The sequence below is a fragment of the Hydra viridissima genome, unplaced genomic scaffold (genome assembly GCF_058129835.1).
Source record: "Hydra viridissima isolate aposymbiotic clone 2 unplaced genomic scaffold, HvirCarnegie_v1 scaffold_13, whole genome shotgun sequence".
NCBI classification, from domain to species: domain Eukaryota; kingdom Metazoa; phylum Cnidaria; class Hydrozoa; order Anthoathecata; family Hydridae; genus Hydra; species Hydra viridissima.
Window position 1 is genome coordinate 241861 of NW_028324312.1, and position 19633 is coordinate 261493.

General features: G+C 37.2%; 1 long non-coding RNA gene, 1 other non-coding gene and 4 pseudogenes across 2 annotated transcripts; 5 read left to right on the forward strand and 1 right to left on the reverse strand.

The window, feature by feature from the left end:
- The first annotated feature begins 1320 nt into the window (after positions 1-1320).
- Positions 1321-3230, forward strand: LOC149879690 (uncharacterized). Its single transcript, XR_016446389.1, has 3 exons — positions 1321-1568; positions 1750-2640; positions 2908-3230. It is a non-coding gene; the product is annotated as an uncharacterized LOC149879690 (long non-coding RNA).
- A 176-nt stretch (positions 3231-3406) lies between these two features.
- On the forward strand, positions 3407-3493 carry LOC149879691 (U2 spliceosomal RNA; annotated as a pseudogene).
- A 5871-nt stretch (positions 3494-9364) lies between these two features.
- On the forward strand, positions 9365-9593 carry LOC149879692 (U2 spliceosomal RNA; annotated as a pseudogene).
- Positions 9594-11396: 1803 nt separating this feature from the next.
- LOC149879693 (U1 spliceosomal RNA) lies at positions 11397-11534 on the forward strand (annotated as a pseudogene).
- A 1434-nt stretch (positions 11535-12968) lies between these two features.
- Positions 12969-13087, reverse strand: LOC149879694 (5S ribosomal RNA). Its single transcript, XR_016446565.1, has one exon. It is a non-coding gene; the product is annotated as a 5S ribosomal RNA (ribosomal RNA).
- A 6243-nt stretch (positions 13088-19330) lies between these two features.
- On the forward strand, positions 19331-19564 carry LOC149879695 (U2 spliceosomal RNA; annotated as a pseudogene).
- The last annotated feature ends 69 nt before the right edge of the window (positions 19565-19633 follow it).

Sequence of the window (19633 nt, forward strand, 5' to 3'; positions counted from 1 at the left end):
TCGCATTTCGTTCATTTCGGGGTTTCGGGAAGGGGAATGATAAAAAAAAAAAAGAAAGAATTCGCAACTGAGCGTCCGCGGTGCACCCATCTTACTAGGCTGCGCGAGTAAGCAGAAACCGTTACTATGCTCTTAGCTAAACCAATGATATTTATACTAACTAGATGTAAAACTTCAAATAAATTTCGTAAGAAATTGTGAAGCAAGTTTTTTAAGTTTTTAAAGCCGGTAGCCTCTTTATTTAAACTGACAATAATTCGTTTGTTTTAATCGATGTTTTTATGATTCTGGCTGGCAAAAAAAAACTTGCTTGGCAAAAAAATATGCTTCACTGCGAAAGCGCGAGTTAAATATCTAGTTAATATACACTTAACCGCAAAATTAACGCACCACATACATTTCGATTTATTTTAATTGTGGTCATATATTTTGACAAACGTGTTAAGAATAGAACACATGAACACAGTTATTTCGATGATAATAATAAAAGCGACTTTGAGGATGGTGAGAAAAGAAAAGAAAAGAAAGAAAAACAAACTAAAACTAGAAATATGGTAAGTAATAAAATTAAGGTAAGTAACAAAATAAACTAAGATGATTATTGTTGTTATGCACACTAATACAGCTTAAAATGTAACATTTTTGACTTATCAATATCTAGTGTTGCCACATCTTGATGTTGTTGCAGCCAGACAGCACCGTGGATTTCTTTTAATTAGAGGTGTAATCGTTTCTTGAAGGATATCTTCACATACGCGGATAAGACTTTGTCGCAACTCGTCTAGGTGGTGGATGTTGACTTCTAACACAGCGTGCCATTATGCCCCAAAGATGCTCTATTGGGTTCATATCTGGACTGCAAGCCGGCCACTCCAAAACTTGAATAGTAGCATTTTGTAAGTATTCAGTAACAACATGCGCCGTATGTGGTCTAGCATTATCTTACATAAGAAGGAATCCATCTCCCATGAACGATGCAAGAGGTACCAAAAAAGGTTTTAAAATGTCAGCTTATGTATCGTTGAGAAGTCAGAACAGACGTGTTGCTCAAATGACAGTTATCATTGAGCAACACATCTGTTCATACTAACTTTATACATACTTTTCTTTTAAAAGTGAGGTTTAGTTACAGCAAAACGTGCTGCTTATGAAAAGCTGCTACAATTTGGAAACTAAAACGGAATAAAGCCTACAAATGACGTCACAATAAACATTATTATCGACTTTGTATTTGATAAATCCGGGAAATACGTAATATTTTTCAAAATAAGTCGGAATTTATAAGTGGTGCGTTAATTTTGCGGTAAAGTGCATATCATTGAGTTTAACAACGGTGCAGTGGTTACGCGCAGTCCTACTGAAATTTTTGGTGTTGGCGTAGCGTCAAGAGCAGAAAAGGTGCTTTTAGCTTGTTTCGAAAAAAAAAAAGAAAATAAAAAAAAGGGAAACTAAACAAATTAAATCCTGTTTTATCTTCTCATACAGTAGCTGATGCCAAAACCAAGACAAGTGACAAGTTTAGAGGAGTTCACACAGTTTTTTTAACGATTTTTCAAGAATGCTTTAAGGTAATAAAAAGTACTGTGCTATTTTATTTTCAATCTTTTCACCTTATTTTGGTGTTTGTGTTTTAAAATTTGAAGCAGTTTAACCCCTATTGTTGTGCCCACTTTACTTTTTCAAGTCTTCAAATACTTAAGAATAGTTTCTGATGAAAAAATCCTTTCAAAAATAAATTTTCATTTTTAGAAGCATCAACTTTATGAAGGAGTAGTCACAAAAGACTTTCATGAGTGCAGTTACAGAGTTTGTTCTGAGTTCCTGGATTATCCAGAATGCAAGTTGCAATACTCTTTAGAGCATCCCACTCAATGAATAAGAAGTGGGAAATTCTTCTTGATTTTATTGGTGAGTGAAACAGAAATAGGATCTTTCTAAGACTTTTACCTATTTCTTTAGTTTGTTCATAGCTTTGTTTCATTTACAGTTATACTGACACAACCCCAATAAAGTAATGCTTAATTAGGTATGCTTTTCACTGGACAATCTATAGCTTCTTTGGAATGATCCCTTTAATTCGATTAAAGATATGCGATAAAATTTTAAAAAAATTACATACTCATTACATTTTGAACTGAACCTTTTGTTTGGCTTTCTCACATTATGTTTTATAGAGTTACTGCTAAAGTTAACTCAGCCTCAGGTAGCAAGTCTGATTATTGAAAATAAGTTATTGAAAGAGAATTTTGAGTGTTGTCCTGGGGCAAGGTTAAGGGTTAAGTTAGGTTAGCAGAGCATATAATATTGAAGCAGTTAAAGTTTCAAGAAAAAGGTAAGTCATGTTTCTTCGATAGTTTACCAGAACCATTTTTTAAAAGTGATAGTTTGAAAAAGTTGACCTTTAGCCAACAAGTAAACATCCTTTTAACTGACTTGGGAATTATATTTTTAAGTTTATTCTCCATCAATCCTGAGCTTCTAATTTGTACGCAAATACATTTGCAGGCTTAATTTAGGTTAGGTAATATGTTAAAAAATGTAATATTTAAAAAAAATACTTTGCTTATTGTTCCAGGTCTCATTAACTTTTACCACGCTCTGCGAGTTTGTGATTGGAAAAATGCAGATACAGTGTGCAAGGTATGTATGCTTTACCTTTGCTAACCTAATGCTGTGTCGGTTTAGTGTCATAAATTTTTTCATTTTCCATTTGTCATTTGATATTTTGTCAGTGGATGTTTTAGGTCACTTTTTAAAATTGTTTTACCTTTTTGTCAGTAAACATTTAAAGTGTTCATTTCTTGCAATAACTAAAGTATCTGAAAAATATTTTCTTGCTACTCAGTTTAAATTCTTAACTTAATTTGCACCATCCCAATTTTTAAACTTTCAAGCTTGTTTTTTTAGACTTTGTGAGGAATTACTACTTGGGAAAGGATCGAGGCTAATGACAAGCAAGTCCTCCTAAACTCTGCTGTTTCTTGGCGACCCTGGTGATGAATTAAAGTACTGTCATTACAACAGTTGAAAAGAACATTTAAATACAGAGGTTCTCAAAATGCTTTTTGACAGAGAAATCTGTCGGACGCTCATATACAGAGTTGATTTTCAGTTGTTCAACTTGGCCTTTGATCACATCTGCTGCCCAGCGTTAAATTTAAAAGCCTTTAAACGTTTTTTATGTTTTGGTTAATTGGGTTATTTTTGAAAGAAGCTTGTTATTTTTGAAAGAAGCTGGGTTAATTTTGAAAAAAAGCCCAAATGTTTTAGAGTGAAATTGATGCAGTACAAGAAAGCCATGTTTTCATCGTTGAAACTTAAAGTTACCCATCGACTTGATCATTCAAATGTCCACAAGTTTTTTCGTTGAGAGGGAGGGAGCCGGGACAAAGTCGTTGCAAAAAGTATCGCTTCTCGGCCTAATGGCTAAGATCAAGTGTAGTATCTTTTAGTGATTTTAGTAAAGTTTTAATATAGTTTATCTTGAGTTCTTTCTTATTGAGTTTTTAAAAAAATTAGTTTTACTTGCTTCGGTGGTTTATTTATGGTTTTGCATCTCGCTGCGAAGACTTAGAGACACCCCGCGTAAGAGACTATTTTCCTTCAAAACTTTTTTTCTCCTCCGCAGAGGCGAAAACGTAACTTTCTTCTGTAGCGAAGCCTTTGCTACAGAAACTTTTAAAAAACACTTACCCAAGTGAAAAACTTTAAAGATATACAGCTCGCTGTATATCTTCTTTTTTTTAATTTTTTTAAGCCGAATTTATTCGCAGAGTTTTCTCCTAGGTTTCTTTTGACAAAAACCTAGAACACTTTCTTCAGCTACCCTAGCTAAACAAAAGAAAAAGAAAAAGAAACAGCCCTAAAAAGCAAAACAAAAAAAATAAAAGCAGAGCGCAAACTTAATCAATCGCAAAAAATGGAAACTCTCAAAGTCCAATCGATTTCAAAGCTAACTACTTCTGAAACCAAAGCAGAAGGCATTTCAAATAGCCAAAAAATTGTTGAGAACGGTCAGCCACATTCTACTGACCAACAAAAAATCAAATCTGCTGACCCGAAACCTTCAAACGAAGACGCAAACAAACAAAAAAACGGGTCAGCACTTTCTTTTGCAGAGGCGCTGAAAAAGAAACAGCCCGGAACAGCACCACCACAAGACTTCCAAACAAACACAAAAGAAGCCGAAAAAAGAGCTTTAAAAGAGGAAATACACTCCCGGATCTTTCAACTAATGTCCTTTACCAAAGACCAAACCCCAAATGGAATAGAAAAAAAAGTGGGAGAAATACAAGTAGCAATCCAAAAGGTGATTGGCCCAGGATGCATAACATCCATACAATATACGGGAAGGGGCCAATACACGGTAGAACTTAAATCGAAAGAGAAAGTCCAAGAGCTAACTCTAAAGGGATTAAACATTCCGGGAGAATTACAGAAGACAACAATCAAACCGAGAAGAAACCAAGTACTATTAATCACGATCAAGACAGACGCATCGGTACTAAACCAAGAGATCTATGAAGAGCTTAAAGATTTTGGTAAGATAGTAAATATTTCTTACGGATATTACACAAGCAACAACCAAATACGAGACGGACGGAGACTCGTTCACATCATCCCGACTGTTGACGTAAGCAAAATACCTCCGACAATTAAGATAGACAACAGGCTGCACCACCTATATTTCAGGGGAAAAAACACGACACCCATACACAAACCAAGAGACACACAAGAGCTACTGGCAGACCTAGCAATTTCAGACACTGACGAAATGTCACAAGATGAGGACGAAGACGGGGAAATAGAAAAAACACAAAAACAAGAAGCAGACAAACCCCATAACATACAAAACGCAACAAACGGAGAGACGGAAAAGAAAAAACAAATGACGCTGATACCCAAACCAGCACCCAGACCCCAAACAAGCATAACGCTACCACACAAAACGGAAACCCAACCAGTACCGACAACAACAAAAAAGCAAGACAACACAAACGAAAAAAACACTGAGCTTGAACACACCAACAACGCTGACGTCACAAGACAGTCACAAAACTCGACACCGACTCCTACACCAATGGAAACAGAGCCTACGGTGACGGACACAAAAACAGACACCCAACAAAAACCTACGAAAAGAAAAAGTGTGACGACGCCAACAAAAGAAACTAAAATGAACGACATAAAAACGAAACGAAAACCTAACCGACCAGAGACCTAACTTAACCAACTACACACACGATATCTCCAAACTAAAAAATAAAAATAAAAATGACTATTACAATAAAAACAATGAATACGGCTGGTATGCGAAATCTCCAGAGAAGAAGGGAGATTTTGCATAACATACAGCAATCAGAACAACACATAACTTTTCTACAAGAGACGCACATCACGCCTGACTTGTACAGACAAACAGCTACGCTATGCACAGGCACCATACTATTCAGCTCCGGAAAACAAAACACCGACGGAACACTCATACACATAAAAGACCCTACAATCAAACCGACAAACACCGTAAACGACGTACAAGGTAAATACCAAATCACAGACATACACATTGACAAACTAGACATTACTATGATAAACGTATACGCACCATCAGGAAACACCACACAACACCAATACAAACGAAAAGAATTCTGGGAAAACCTAAAAAACATACTATGCACGCCCAGAATTCGAGACAGACATTACATACTGGCGGGGGACTTTAACGTAACACTATCAGACAAAGACAGACGTTCACCAGCACTACAAAAATACAGATGCATTTCACAACACGCACTACAAGACCTTATTTACACTTTAGACGTAGAAGACATTTACCGCACACTCCACCCAAACGAACAACAATACACACACTATCACAGCCAGACAAAGACGAGAACAAGAATAGACAGAATTTACACAAGCAAGACTCTAAGACAATACATCACAAATGCAGAACACCAACCCACCACACTTTCAGACCATTATAACGCACCGACAATCACCATAAACGTACAGCCCCAACCGAGAGGAAGGGGATACTGGATACTGAACAACACCCTACTAAATGACAAGACATACATAGACCTCATGACAAAACAAATAACCATTCAAACAGAAAAACACCCAGACTTTAGACAAATACCAGAATGGTGGGAAAATACAAAAAAACAGATAAAAGAAACAACACTGAAATACGCACACAAACGACACAAACAGAACAAAACACAAGAACTGAGACTAACGAGAAAACTGAGAAACACACTGAGAAAGGAGGAACGGAAACATCTAGACAACACCATGAGCACGAACATTAGACACAAACTCGAACATATACAGAGACGAAAAGAAGAAGCCGCACGAATACGAACAAAACAGATACGGAACATAGACGGAGAACGCCCGACGAACTACTTTTGCAATTTAGAAAAACAAAGACAGGCACACCACGAAATAACGGAACTGAGAGACAAACAAGGACAATTACAGCAAGACCCCGAACAGATACTAAACGTTATGACGGACTTTTACGAATCACTATACACCAAAGAAGACCTGAACATACAGACACAGACAGAAATACTAACCGAAACGAAGACCCCCCGACTAACAGAAACACAAAGAAAATTATGCGACGAAGACTATACAGAACAAGAAATCACAACAGCACTACAAAACATGAAAAACGAAAAGACACCAGGCACAGACGGACTGACAGCGGAGTTCTATAAAAAATTCTGGCCGCTGTTGACAAAACACTTTACAAAAATGACAAACGCAGTACTGGACCGATCTTACTTAACACAATCACAAAGAGACGCTCTAATCACATGCATATACAAAAAAGGAGACAGAACAGACATAACAAACTGGCGACCTATCTCCCTACTGAACATAGACTACAAACTCATCACAAAGACAATGACGAACAGAATAAAAAATACATTACCACACATCATCAGCCAATACCAGACTGCATGCATCCCACACAGACAAATACACATGAACCTACTGTACACCAGAGACATTATAAAAATAGCAAACATCGAAGACATGAGAAACACAGCAATCATATCCATCGACCAAATAAAAGCATTCGACAGAGTAGACTGGACGTACCTTTTCAAAACACTGACGAAATACAACTACGGACCCAAGACTATACGAAACATAAAAACGCTATACACAAACATATCCACAAAAATAAAAACAAACGGACACATCTCACGACCGTTTTACCCGACAAGAGGGGTAAGACAAGGATGCCCTCTATCCATGACACTTTACATACTACAGGCAGACATACTAATACAAAACATAACACAAAACAAACACATAAAAGGCATAAAGACAAACTACAACGAAACAAAGGTAACAGCATACGCGGACGACACACTCTTCTACATCACGAAACTGAAATCCTTACAGAACCTAGACAAAACCCTACACAGATTCGAAACCGCTACCGGACAGAAACTCAACAGAGACAAATGCCAAGGACTGTGGATAGGACAAAACAAAGACAAAAAAACCGGACCGCTTGGCTTCGACTGGACAGAAAACAAAATACGCACACTAGGCCTGACTTTCCCCAATGACGGAACAGACGACATAACAGAAAACTGGAACAGATGTACACACAAATTCAAAAAACAAATACAAGACTGGAAGAGACAAAATCTGAGTATTAAGGGAAAAATCACAGTGGTGAACACCTTAATACTCAGCAAACTATGGCACACTCTACAAATACTACCGACACCAAACAAAAAACAGATTGACAAGACCATGACACCGATATACGACTTTATATGGAACAACGCGAAAACAAGAATCAACAAAACACAGCTACATCAGACAATACGCAACGGAGGACAAAACCTAATAGACATAAACACAAAAGCACAGACACTACAAACAAAATGGACGATCAAAATACTCACACACAATACACACATGCCATGGACAGACACAGCAATACACTTTTTAAACAGATACCGGAACGCAAGACAAAACAAATACACGCTATACACAGCCACCACACCCAACGAAAAACCCCCTATACCCAAAACATACAGAGACTTAATACACAACTGGGAGACATTTACCAAAGACATAAAAGTACAAGACGACACACTCGAAGCCATACTGAACCAACCGCTATACTATAACCCCCTACTGCCAACAAAACCCACTACAGAAAACCCGTTCCCCCCCCTACCGAGACCCACAAAACACACAAAAACGCAAGACATACAAATAATAGCAGACTTGTGTAACTTATCGACACCAGGACTACTCACAGCAGACAAACTAGAAATACCACACAAAACACTAACAGAAATAACAAAACGGATACCGACCACATGGATGCACAAACTGAACACAGAAACACCAAATTACACATATCGCAAATACATCCCATCCATCCACATAGAAAACAAAAACAGAAAACTGACACAGATAACGAACAAACAAATATACCACAGAATACTGACATCAAAAATGACACCCCCCGACAGACATATAAAATGGAACAGAAAACTCCCACCCGGACAAACGCCCATAACAAAACGAGACTGGGACAGAAAATTTCAAAAACTACAAGACAGAAACCTATATAACAAAGCCAACGAAATACAATACAAATACATACACAGAAAACTCCCATCACTCAACACTATGCACAAATGGAACAAAAACATAGACAAAACATGCAAACGATGCGACAAAAACGAAACGGAAACATTGCAACACTGGTTCTACTACTGCCCAGACACACAGAAAATATGCATACAAATCATAAACATACTGAACACCATATACCCAAACGACAAATACAGCAATACCCTAAAATTTTTTCTTATGGGTATTGCAACCGCACAAGACAGAAGTATAGGCGACACATGCATAGACACCTTTTACGAAACAATACAACACACACGAAACGCACTGATTTTCGAAAACAAAAAACTAAACGCTCCACTGCACTTTCACACGCTACTAATAAAGAGACTGAGAACAGAAATAAAGACAGAAAACAAAAATCAAAACACTTACAAAACCGCTATTAAAATTTGCGACGAAAACATCAAAAAACATTACAAAAACACAACAACACAAAACAACATAACCCTCGACAAATAATATCCGTAATATATAAAATGTAAATAATGTAAATAAAAAAAAAAAAAAAAAAAAAAAAAAAAAAAAAAAAAAAAAAAAAAAAAACTTGACTAAGTAAAAAAAAAAAAAAAAAAAAAAAAAAAAAAAAAAAAAAAAAAAAAAATATTATATAGCAAAAAATCAAATAAAAAATATATACGATTGTAAATAAATTTATCACGAAATTGTAAATATGTAAATTATACCGTCCACAGCTGCCCATGGCTGATGTGACGTAAAAGGAAATAAAAAAAAAAAAAAAAGATCAAGTGTAGTATCTGTTCTTATCAGTTTAATATCTGGTACGCCGGCATAGTCCGGCTCATATATTAATCTGATTTTTGGCATTTGGTCAAGGGATCGTAGGTTTACCTCGCCCTGACCGCGGGTTGCCTCGGCGTTGCACTACTGCTGAGCGCGGCCCATACTATAGAGAAGGAAAAAAAAAAAGCAAACAAACGGGACGATGCGGTGTGCAATCGAAAACCCACAATTGAGAAGATTGGGGCACGTCCGAGGCTGCCCACACAACGGGAAAAGCATACTTACCTGACGGGGAAGTAAACCTGATCAACATGGGTCTTTTTTTCTTCTCCTCAGGCTGAAGATCACAGCAGAGAATTACTAACTAGCGACCATCAAGAAAACTCATCTCGAATATGTCTTCATATGCCGAAGCTACAAAGAAACATCAAGCCTCGCGAGTGGAAAAAATAGTCGACATCAACATATTTATGGACCCTTCTGAATCTCAAAACCGCAAATACATTGAAACTCGTGCGAAAGAAATTAATGACGAGATCCACCGAATAATCGGCAGAGGAAAGGTTTCGAGCCTTACCCATAGAAGCAAAGGCCACTGGATCATAGAGTTCTATCAGACGATCGACGCTGATGCTTTTATAAATTCAGATCTGAAAATTAGTAACCATAACAGGACCATATCGAAAAAAAGAAGAACCGAAATTGGATTTTTGATTACATTTAAATGCGATCCGCTAATCAACGATGAAGAGCTACTCGAAGCATTAGACCCTTTTGTAGATGAAATATACACCATTACACACACAACCTACGATTTCGACAAAAGCCTCAGAGATGGCAGGAGACTTTTTCGAGTTAAACTCAAAGTACCGTTAAAAGACCTACCGCACTTCATAGAAATTGGGGGCGTGCGAGTCGCGATGCACTTCGCTGGAAAGTCCTTCCTGTGCGGAGTGTGCAAGAACTCGCATCCCCCGAATGCTAGATGCACAGAAATGAAAAAAAATGACGCCGAGATGAATAAAAACACAGAACCAACTAGTGACGAAGAAGAATCACCTAAGGAAAAAAATAATATCAGAGTGACCACCCAACCAGTAAATTTAAATGATTCTACTTTAGAAAAGAACACTATAACTTCGAACTCACAAAATAACATCCAAACAAATATCGAGGAAAAAGAACTTATCACCGACGAATATATATTTGACTTAATGAAGAAAGTGACCGCCACTGAAATAAACGAAGAATTTCAAGAAGAACTAAGAAGCCTACCATACGATATCCGTTGTTTATTAGTTGAAAAGCTTAATGAGTTAACCCAGAGCAGAAATTTAGATATAAGTGAAAAGGAGACAGAGTTCACTTTAGTAAAATCAAAAACAGAAATTAGGAAAGAAAAAAGACAACAAAAAGAAAGCGACGAGAAAACTACAAATAAAAGGAGCGGACCGCCTCCGACTCCAAGGAAAAAAGACATCAAGAGAATTAACACTTCTTAATGAAAGAAAATTAAAAACACTAAACATTTAATTTTAGTCAAATTTATTTCAAATTTTTATTTTTTAAACGCTATATTGTTAAAACATTATTTTCTATATAACCAAAGGAGGAGATAAAAACACGCGAACAACGCTCCATATAAGGCAATAATTTCTCAATGAAATTCGAATTCCAAAAAATAAGCAAATTTGAGACGCTTTTTTGAAGTAATCAACTCTGCTCTCCATTTGAAACTTTTAAACTTTTTCATTTCCTTTTTTTAGAATATTTTCTTTTGGTTACTTTTTCTGGCCTTTTTTTTTCACTTTTTCTTTTATTTTTTTGAGGCCACTTTTTGTTCGCGTCATGATAGTCACGAGATTATATATTTTTCATTTTTTTAATATTGTAAACGGAAACTCGTGTATATCATGACTAGGGTCCGCAAGGCAACTAGCTGGAGGACCCGAAATAAAAATCATAATATCTGATCAACATGGGGCTTCTTCCAGGGTGAGGCTCTTGCATTGCACTTCGCCTGGGCTGACCCCTGCGATTACCGCTAACGTCGGTAACTCGACCGTACAATTTCTGGTAGTGGGGGCCTGCGTTCGCGCTCGCCCCCTCCTCTAACGACTTAAAAAAAAAACCTCTCCTCTCACCCCTAAGAGTCTACTGCATATTTTGAGAGGCGCATACAAAGTCTGCTATAAGTGCAAATAAATTTTATTTATTTCAAAAGTTGTTGTTTTTTTTTTTTTTGTTTTTTTTTTTTTTTGTACAAAATCAATAAAAATCTAAGAATCGCAAAGAGGCAACCAAATAAGCATAGGAGCGACGAGAATCGTTTCAACGTGACAACCAGCAAGCGTGATCGACCGGTTACAATCCCGGAAATCACTCGACGGCGGAACAAAATGTGACAGTCACAACAGTGAAAACGAGTCGCTGTAATAAAAAACAATGACGATAATAATAGTTAAAATAACAAACAGTAGCAATAAGAAAATCGATATCAATAGTGACAACGAAAATAATGACAACGATGAAGATAACAATAACGACAATAACAAAAATTAACGATAGCATCGATAAACTAACGATAATAGTAATACTGACAATAGCAACGACCACAAAAAAATAAGCATTAGCAATAACGATCTAACAGTAACAATAGTAACAACAACAGCAGCAGCAACAGTAACAACAATTGTCAACCATTTATGCATATCGCATATTGGATTCTGGTGCGGTGAAATGCATTCTTTTACTACCGTTCATTATTTTCATGAAAACAGCTCTGATTCCTACGTGTTGATCTTAGAAAGAAACGACAACGACCGAAACATTTTGGCAAGTTGACACGTCAATACGCAACGTTGCCAGAGATACGTAACGACGATTGACGAATCTTACAAATTTTTGCTCTTCAAAGCTAGTTTTGCAGTCTTTTCGTCATTTCGACAAAACTAGGGAACATTGACATCGTGCAACTTTAGACTTGCGAGGGTTTCTTTCATGGCCGCCGAGAGGACGGGGAAGATTCCCGGGTATCCCCGTGTATCTACAAACGATATTTTAAAAATCATTTTTTTAAAAGATTTAAATAGTTTTGACTTTTAAAAGATTTCATTAACTTTCGTTTTTAATTTTTAATGACTAGAGCACACTTCTATTGGTCCTGGGTATGTAATTGATCACAACGAGGGCCCCTTAAGAAAACTTCCCCTGGGCCCTCGTTGACTATGGTGGCTATAGTCCCTTTAACCGTTGCCCTTGTTGTTCAGCATCAAAACTAGCTTTCTGGCTTTTGTGCGAGGAAAAAGAGCGCCATTTTCTTTCCCTCAGAGATGCGGAGACGGAAGAAGCGCCCTCACACACCTTTCGACCAGTCGCTCCCCTTTCAATCGACACCACCCAGGCAGGGCCGTGTTTATGCATATTCTTTTGCAGGGGATGAGTTCTGTGTATCTTAGAGTCAACTGAAAAAGCAGATTTTGTAAAGAAAAGGGAGTCCCCTTTGGCGACTTTTTTTTTTTTTTTTCGTAAACGGTTGCAAAAGCCTACGGCACCAGGAGTTCCCAGGCGGTCACCCATCCAAGTACTACCCTGGCCCGACGATGCTTAACTTCCGTGATCGGACGAGAACGGGTGTATTCACCGTGGTATGGTCGTAGGCAATAGTGTACGGCTTTAATTTAAAATTTAAAGTTTCTAACGCCTTAACAATAATTTTTAACGGATGTGTGGCTATGAAAATAGCCTTTTGTGTTGTTTATACCGCCGTTTACTGGGCTGCTGGCTTTGGAACCTTCTCGTTCTTTTTGGGAAGCAACACAGCTTGAATGTTTGGCAACACACCGCCGCTCGCAATTGTAACACCTGACAACAACTTGTTTAACTCTTCGTCGTTGCGAACAGCTAGCTGTAAGTGACGAGGAATGATCCTGGCTTTTTTGTTATCGCGTGCAGCATTACCAGCTAACTCTAAGATTTCGGCGGAGAGGTATTCCAAAACTGCAGCTAAGTAGACCGGTGCGCCTGAACCGATGCGATTGGCGTAATGCCCTTTGCGCAAAAATCGGTGAACGCGACCAACAGGAAACTGAAGACCCGCTCTAAAAGATCGAGTTTTTGCCTTGGCCTTAGCTTTTCCTCCTTTTCCACGTCCTGACATTTTATTTTCTAACACAAGCAGAGACAGACAGACGGACCAGAGATCTCGTGCGCCTTTTTTTTATTTTAAACAGCAAAAAGTTTGCTATTCTTATCAAAATAGAGTGGTCTCAAAGTCAACCTTTTTTTAACCAATAGTAAAAAAGAAATAAACGATGCTCAAACAACTTAATCTTTTAAGAACCAATAGAAGTGCATATGACGCAAGAGTTTTCAAGTTGGAGGCTACAACTTTATCTTAAATTAAATCCAGTTGCAATGCAATGAAAACAAACGAAAAGAATTTTTACTGTTAGGCCCGTCGAAATGTCAGACGCACAAAAAACCGGAGGAAAACAAGCGCCAAAGGTGGCGAAAAAAGGCGAGAAGCGCGCCGGTAAGAAAGGTGGTAAAATCGCTGGAACTGGTGACAAGAAGCGCAAGAGAAAGAGACGAGAGTCTTATGCCATTTACATTTACAACGTCCTGAAGCAAGTTCACCCTGATGTCGGTGTTTCTTCTAAAGCAATGAGCATCATGAATTCTTTCGTGAACGACATTTTCGAAAGAATTGCTTCTGAAGCTTCGCGGCTCGCCCTTCAAAATAAGAAATCTACGATCTCTTCGCGTGAAATTCAAACCGCCGTGCGCCTTTTACTTCCCGGTGAACTTGCTAAACACGCAGTGAGCGAAGGCACCAAGGCTGTTACCAAGTACACCAGCAGTAAGTAGATCAAAATCCGCTCAAACGGCTATTTTTATAGCCACGCATCTTTTAAAAACATTAGACGCATTAACGAAATAGGTTCAAATGAAAATATCTGTTGCAATCGCTATATTTAATTGTGCAAACAATGCCAAGTGCAGAATAGCTAAACTAGCTGCTAAAATAAAACACTTAAACTGCTGCATCCGTCCTAGGCTATGAACAACTTAAAACCTTTTTTTTTCTTCTTCAAAATTGCTCTCAAACTCCCCTTTTCTAGAATATACATCGACCTAAAAAGCACGGAGCAGTTACCGGTGAGGTTACTGTGACTTTCAAACTCAATTAGTGTAATTGTTACTACCTGACAAAGTCCTAAATGCCGCGCAACGTTTTAAAGAAATGTGTACCTATGAAAATAGCCGTTTGATGAAGGATTGAGCAGTACAGGTTATTTCTTGTCCACTTTTGCGGTGGCACTCTTTGCAGCGACTTTCTTCTTAGGTGCTGTTTCAGCTTTCTTTACCGCGGGTTTTTTAGCAACCGGTAGCTTGGCGCTCCTTTTTAACTGGAGCGCATGAAATAGCACCAGCGCGACTAATCTTAGTGAGAGCAGTTCTACTTTTGAAAGTGTATGAGCAACGCTGGCTTCTAAAAATCCATTAGTCGATTGTCGCTATACCTATGCTGCCACGCAAACTCAATAGTGGTGGGGATCACAAACACGCAAGATAGTACGACTGCAAGAATATTTAATGCGTTGGCAAAGTGTTCAAAGTATTCAAATGTTGTCAGCAAAATTGTTACATCAACGGGTAAAGAAAACTGACGTTCTGTAAAGCTATCAAAATGTATCAAGGTGTAGAAAAAGTCTAATTAAAACAGTTAATAGTACCGCTGTCATTTTGTAGATGATTTTTTATGGATTATGTTAGTTATGGAAAAATAATTGGTGCATGAAAGGGTCAATGGGATAGTTACGAAACTACAAATGTTGTTAATGTTTGTAAGAAAATAAGACCGAGGAAGTAGACACAGTGTAATATCGTCAGTACAAATCATAATCTGATCACAATCGGAAAAAAAAAGAAGAAGAAGAATACAGTTTTGTTTGTAAATTTTTTTTTAATGACTCATAAAAAGGCTTGGGTACTAGTGATAACCCACAAGCTCTAAAATATCTAAAAAGATGCACTGTCTTCCGACCAGAGTTTCGGCACGGAAAAAACACATACTACAATTTAGTCACTGTGTATTAAGGTATGCATCAAATACTTGCCAATCGCATTTCGTTCATTTCGGGGTTTCGGGAAGGGGAATGATAAAAAAAAAAAAGAAAGAATTCGCAACTGAGCGTCCGCGGTGCACCCATCTTACTAGGCTGCGCGAGTAAGCAGAAACCGTTACTATGCTCTTAGCTAAACCAATGATATTTATACTAACTAGATGTAAAACTTCAAATAAATTTCGTAAGAAATTGTGAAGCAAGTTTTTTAAGTTTTTAAAGCCGGTAGCCTCTTTATTTAAACTGACAATAATTCGTTTGTTTTAATCGATGTTTTTATGATTCTGGCTGGCAAAAAAAAACTTGCTTGGCAAAAAAATATGCTTCACTGCGAAAGCGCGAGTTAAATATCTAGTTAATATACACTTAACCGCAAAATTAACGCACCACATACATTTCGATTTATTTTAATTGTGGTCATATATTTTGACAAACGTGTTAAGAATAGAACACATGAACACAGTTATTTCGATGATAATAATAAAAGCGACTTTGAGGATGGTGAGAAAAGAAAAGAAAAGAAAGAAAAACAAACTAAAACTAGAAATATGGTAAGTAATAAAATTAAGGTAAGTAACAAAATAAACTAAGATGATTATTGTTGTTATGCACACTAATACAGCTTAAAATGTAACATTTTTGACTTATCAATATCTAGTGTTGCCACATCTTGATGTTGTTGCAGCCAGACAGCACCGTGGATTTCTTTTAATTAGAGGTGTAATCGTTTCTTGAAGGATATCTTCACATACGCGGATAAGACTTTGTCGCAACTCGTCTAGGTGGTGGATGTTGACTTCTAACACAGCGTGCCATTATGCCCCAAAGATGCTCTATTGGGTTCATATCTGGACTGCAAGCCGGCCACTCCAAAACTTGAATAGTAGCATTTTGTAAGTATTCAGTAACAACATGCGCCGTATGTGGTCTAGCATTATCTTACATAAGAAGGAATCCATCTCCCATGAACGATGCAAGAGGTACCAAAAAAGGTTTTAAAATGTCAGCTTATGTATCGTTGAGAAGTCAGAACAGACGTGTTGCTCAAATGACAGTTATCATTGAGCAACACATCTGTTCATACTAACTTTATACATACTTTTCTTTTAAAAGTGAGGTTTAGTTACAGCAAAACGTGCTGCTTATGAAAAGCTGCTACAATTTGGAAACTAAAACGGAATAAAGCCTACAAATGACGTCACAATAAACATTATTATCGACTTTGTATTTGATAAATCCGGGAAATACGTAATATTTTTCAAAATAAGTCGGAATTTATAAGTGGTGCGTTAATTTTGCGGTAAAGTGCATATCATTGAGTTTAACAACGGTGCAGTGGTTACGCGCAGTCCTACTGAAATTTTTGGTGTTGGCGTAGCGTCAAGAGCAGAAAAGGTGCTTTTAGCTTGTTTCGAAAAAAAAAAAGAAAATAAAAAAAAGGGAAACTAAACAAATTAAATCCTGTTTTATCTTCTCATACAGTAGCTGATGCCAAAACCAAGACAAGTGACAAGTTTAGAGGAGTTCACACAGTTTTTTTAACGATTTTTCAAGAATGCTTTAAGGTAATAAAAAGTACTGTGCTATTTTATTTTCAATCTTTTCACCTTATTTTGGTGTTTGTGTTTTAAAATTTGAAGCAGTTTAACCCCTATTGTTGTGCCCACTTTACTTTTTCAAGTCTTCAAATACTTAAGAATAGTTTCTGATGAAAAAATCCTTTCAAAAATAAATTTTCATTTTTAGAAGCATCAACTTTATGAAGGAGTAGTCACAAAAGACTTTCATGAGTGCAGTTACAGAGTTTGTTCTGAGTTCCTGGATTATCCAGAATGCAAGTTGCAATACTCTTTAGAGCATCCCACTCAATGAATAAGAAGTGGGAAATTCTTCTTGATTTTATTGGTGAGTGAAACAGAAATAGGATCTTTCTAAGACTTTTACCTATTTCTTTAGTTTGTTCATAGCTTTGTTTCATTTACAGTTATACTGACACAACCCCAATAAAGTAATGCTTAATTAGGTATGCTTTTCACTGGACAATCTATAGCTTCTTTGGAATGATCCCTTTAATTCGATTAAAGATATGCGATAAAATTTTAAAAAAATTACATACTCATTACATTTTGAACTGAACCTTTTGTTTGGCTTTCTCACATTATGTTTTATAGAGTTACTGCTAAAGTTAACTCAGCCTCAGGTAGCAAGTCTGATTATTGAAAATAAGTTATTGAAAGAGAATTTTGAGTGTTGTCCTGGGGCAAGGTTAAGGGTTAAGTTAGGTTAGCAGAGCATATAATATTGAAGCAGTTAAAGTTTCAAGAAAAAGGTAAGTCATGTTTCTTCGATAGTTTACCAGAACCATTTTTTAAAAGTGATAGTTTGAAAAAGTTGACCTTTAGCCAACAAGTAAACATCCTTTTAACTGACTTGGGAATTATATTTTTAAGTTTATTCTCCATCAATCCTGAGCTTCTAATTTGTACGCAAATACATTTGCAGGCTTAATTTAGGTTAGGTAATATGTTAAAAAATGTAATATTTAAAAAAAATACTTTGCTTATTGTTCCAGGTCTCATTAACTTTTACCACGCTCTGCGAGTTTGTGATTGGAAAAATGCAGATACAGTGTGCAAGGTATGTATGCTTTACCTTTGCTAACCTAATGCTGTGTCGGTTTAGTGTCATAAATTTTTTCATTTTCCATTTGTCATTTGATATTTTGTCAGTGGATGTTTTAGGTCACTTTTTAAAATTGTTTTACCTTTTTGTCAGTAAACATTTAAAGTGTTCATTTCTTGCAATAACTAAAGTATCTGAAAAATATTTTCTTGCTACTCAGTTTAAATTCTTAACTTAATTTGCACCATCCCAATTTTTAAACTTTCAAGCTTGTTTTTTTAGACTTTGTGAGGAATTACTACTTGGGAAAGGATCGAGGCTAATGACAAGCAAGTCCTCCTAAACTCTGCTGTTTCTTGGCGACCCTGGTGATGAATTAAAGTACTGTCATTACAACAGTTGAAAAGAACATTTAAATACAGAGGTTCTCAAAATGCTTTTTGACAGAGAAATCTGTCGGACGCTCATATACAGAGTTGATTTTCAGTTGTTCAACTTGGCCTTTGATCACATCTGCTGCCCAGCGTTAAATTTAAAAGCCTTTAAACGTTTTTTATGTTTTGGTTAATTGGGTTATTTTTGAAAGAAGCTTGTTATTTTTGAAAGAAGCTGGGTTATTTTTGAAAAAAAGCCCAAATGTTTTAGAGTGAAATTGATGCAGTACAAGAAAGCCATGTTTTCATCGTTGAAACTTAAAGTTACCCATCGACTTGATCATTCAAATGTCCACAAGTTTTTTCGTTGAGAGGGAGGGAGCCGGGACAAAGTCGTTGCAAAAAGTATCGCTTCTCGGCCTAATGGCTAAGATCAAGTGTAGTATCATCATCCTTACGCCGAAAAGTCGGGCACCACTAGGTGGTGTAAAAAATCCGATGAGGTGCTGGGCCAAAAAGTCGGACACCATCATTTAATGGTGTATTGATCCGAATGAGGCTCAGTGTCGAAAAGTCGGGCACCACTTGGTGGTGTAAAAAATCCGATGAGGCGGTCATGGGTGGTGTGCGAAGCTTTGGTCATGAGCTGCTAAAGTCGGGCAGAGGATCCGGGAATATTCGTTAACTCGAGTACTCGGGGGCCTCAAGGTAGATCCGTCAAGGGTTGGCTTTAACATCAGTCGACAAGACGTAAAATGGGGTGACGTAGGCAAGCGCCGAACATCCTCCCGTCCAAAGCTGCCGATGGCTGATGAGACGTTAAAGGAAATAAAAAAAAAAAAAAAAGATCAAGTGTAGTATCTGTTCTTATCAGTTTAATATCTGGTACGCCGGCATAGTCCGGCTCATATATTAATCTGATTTTTGGCATTTGGTCAAGGGATCGTAGGTTTACCTCGCCCTGACCGCGGGTTGCCTCGGCGTTGCACTACTGCTGAGCGCGGCCCATACTATAGAGAAGGAAAAAAAAAAAGCAAACAAACGGGACGATGCGGTGTGCAATCGAAAACCCACAATTGAGAA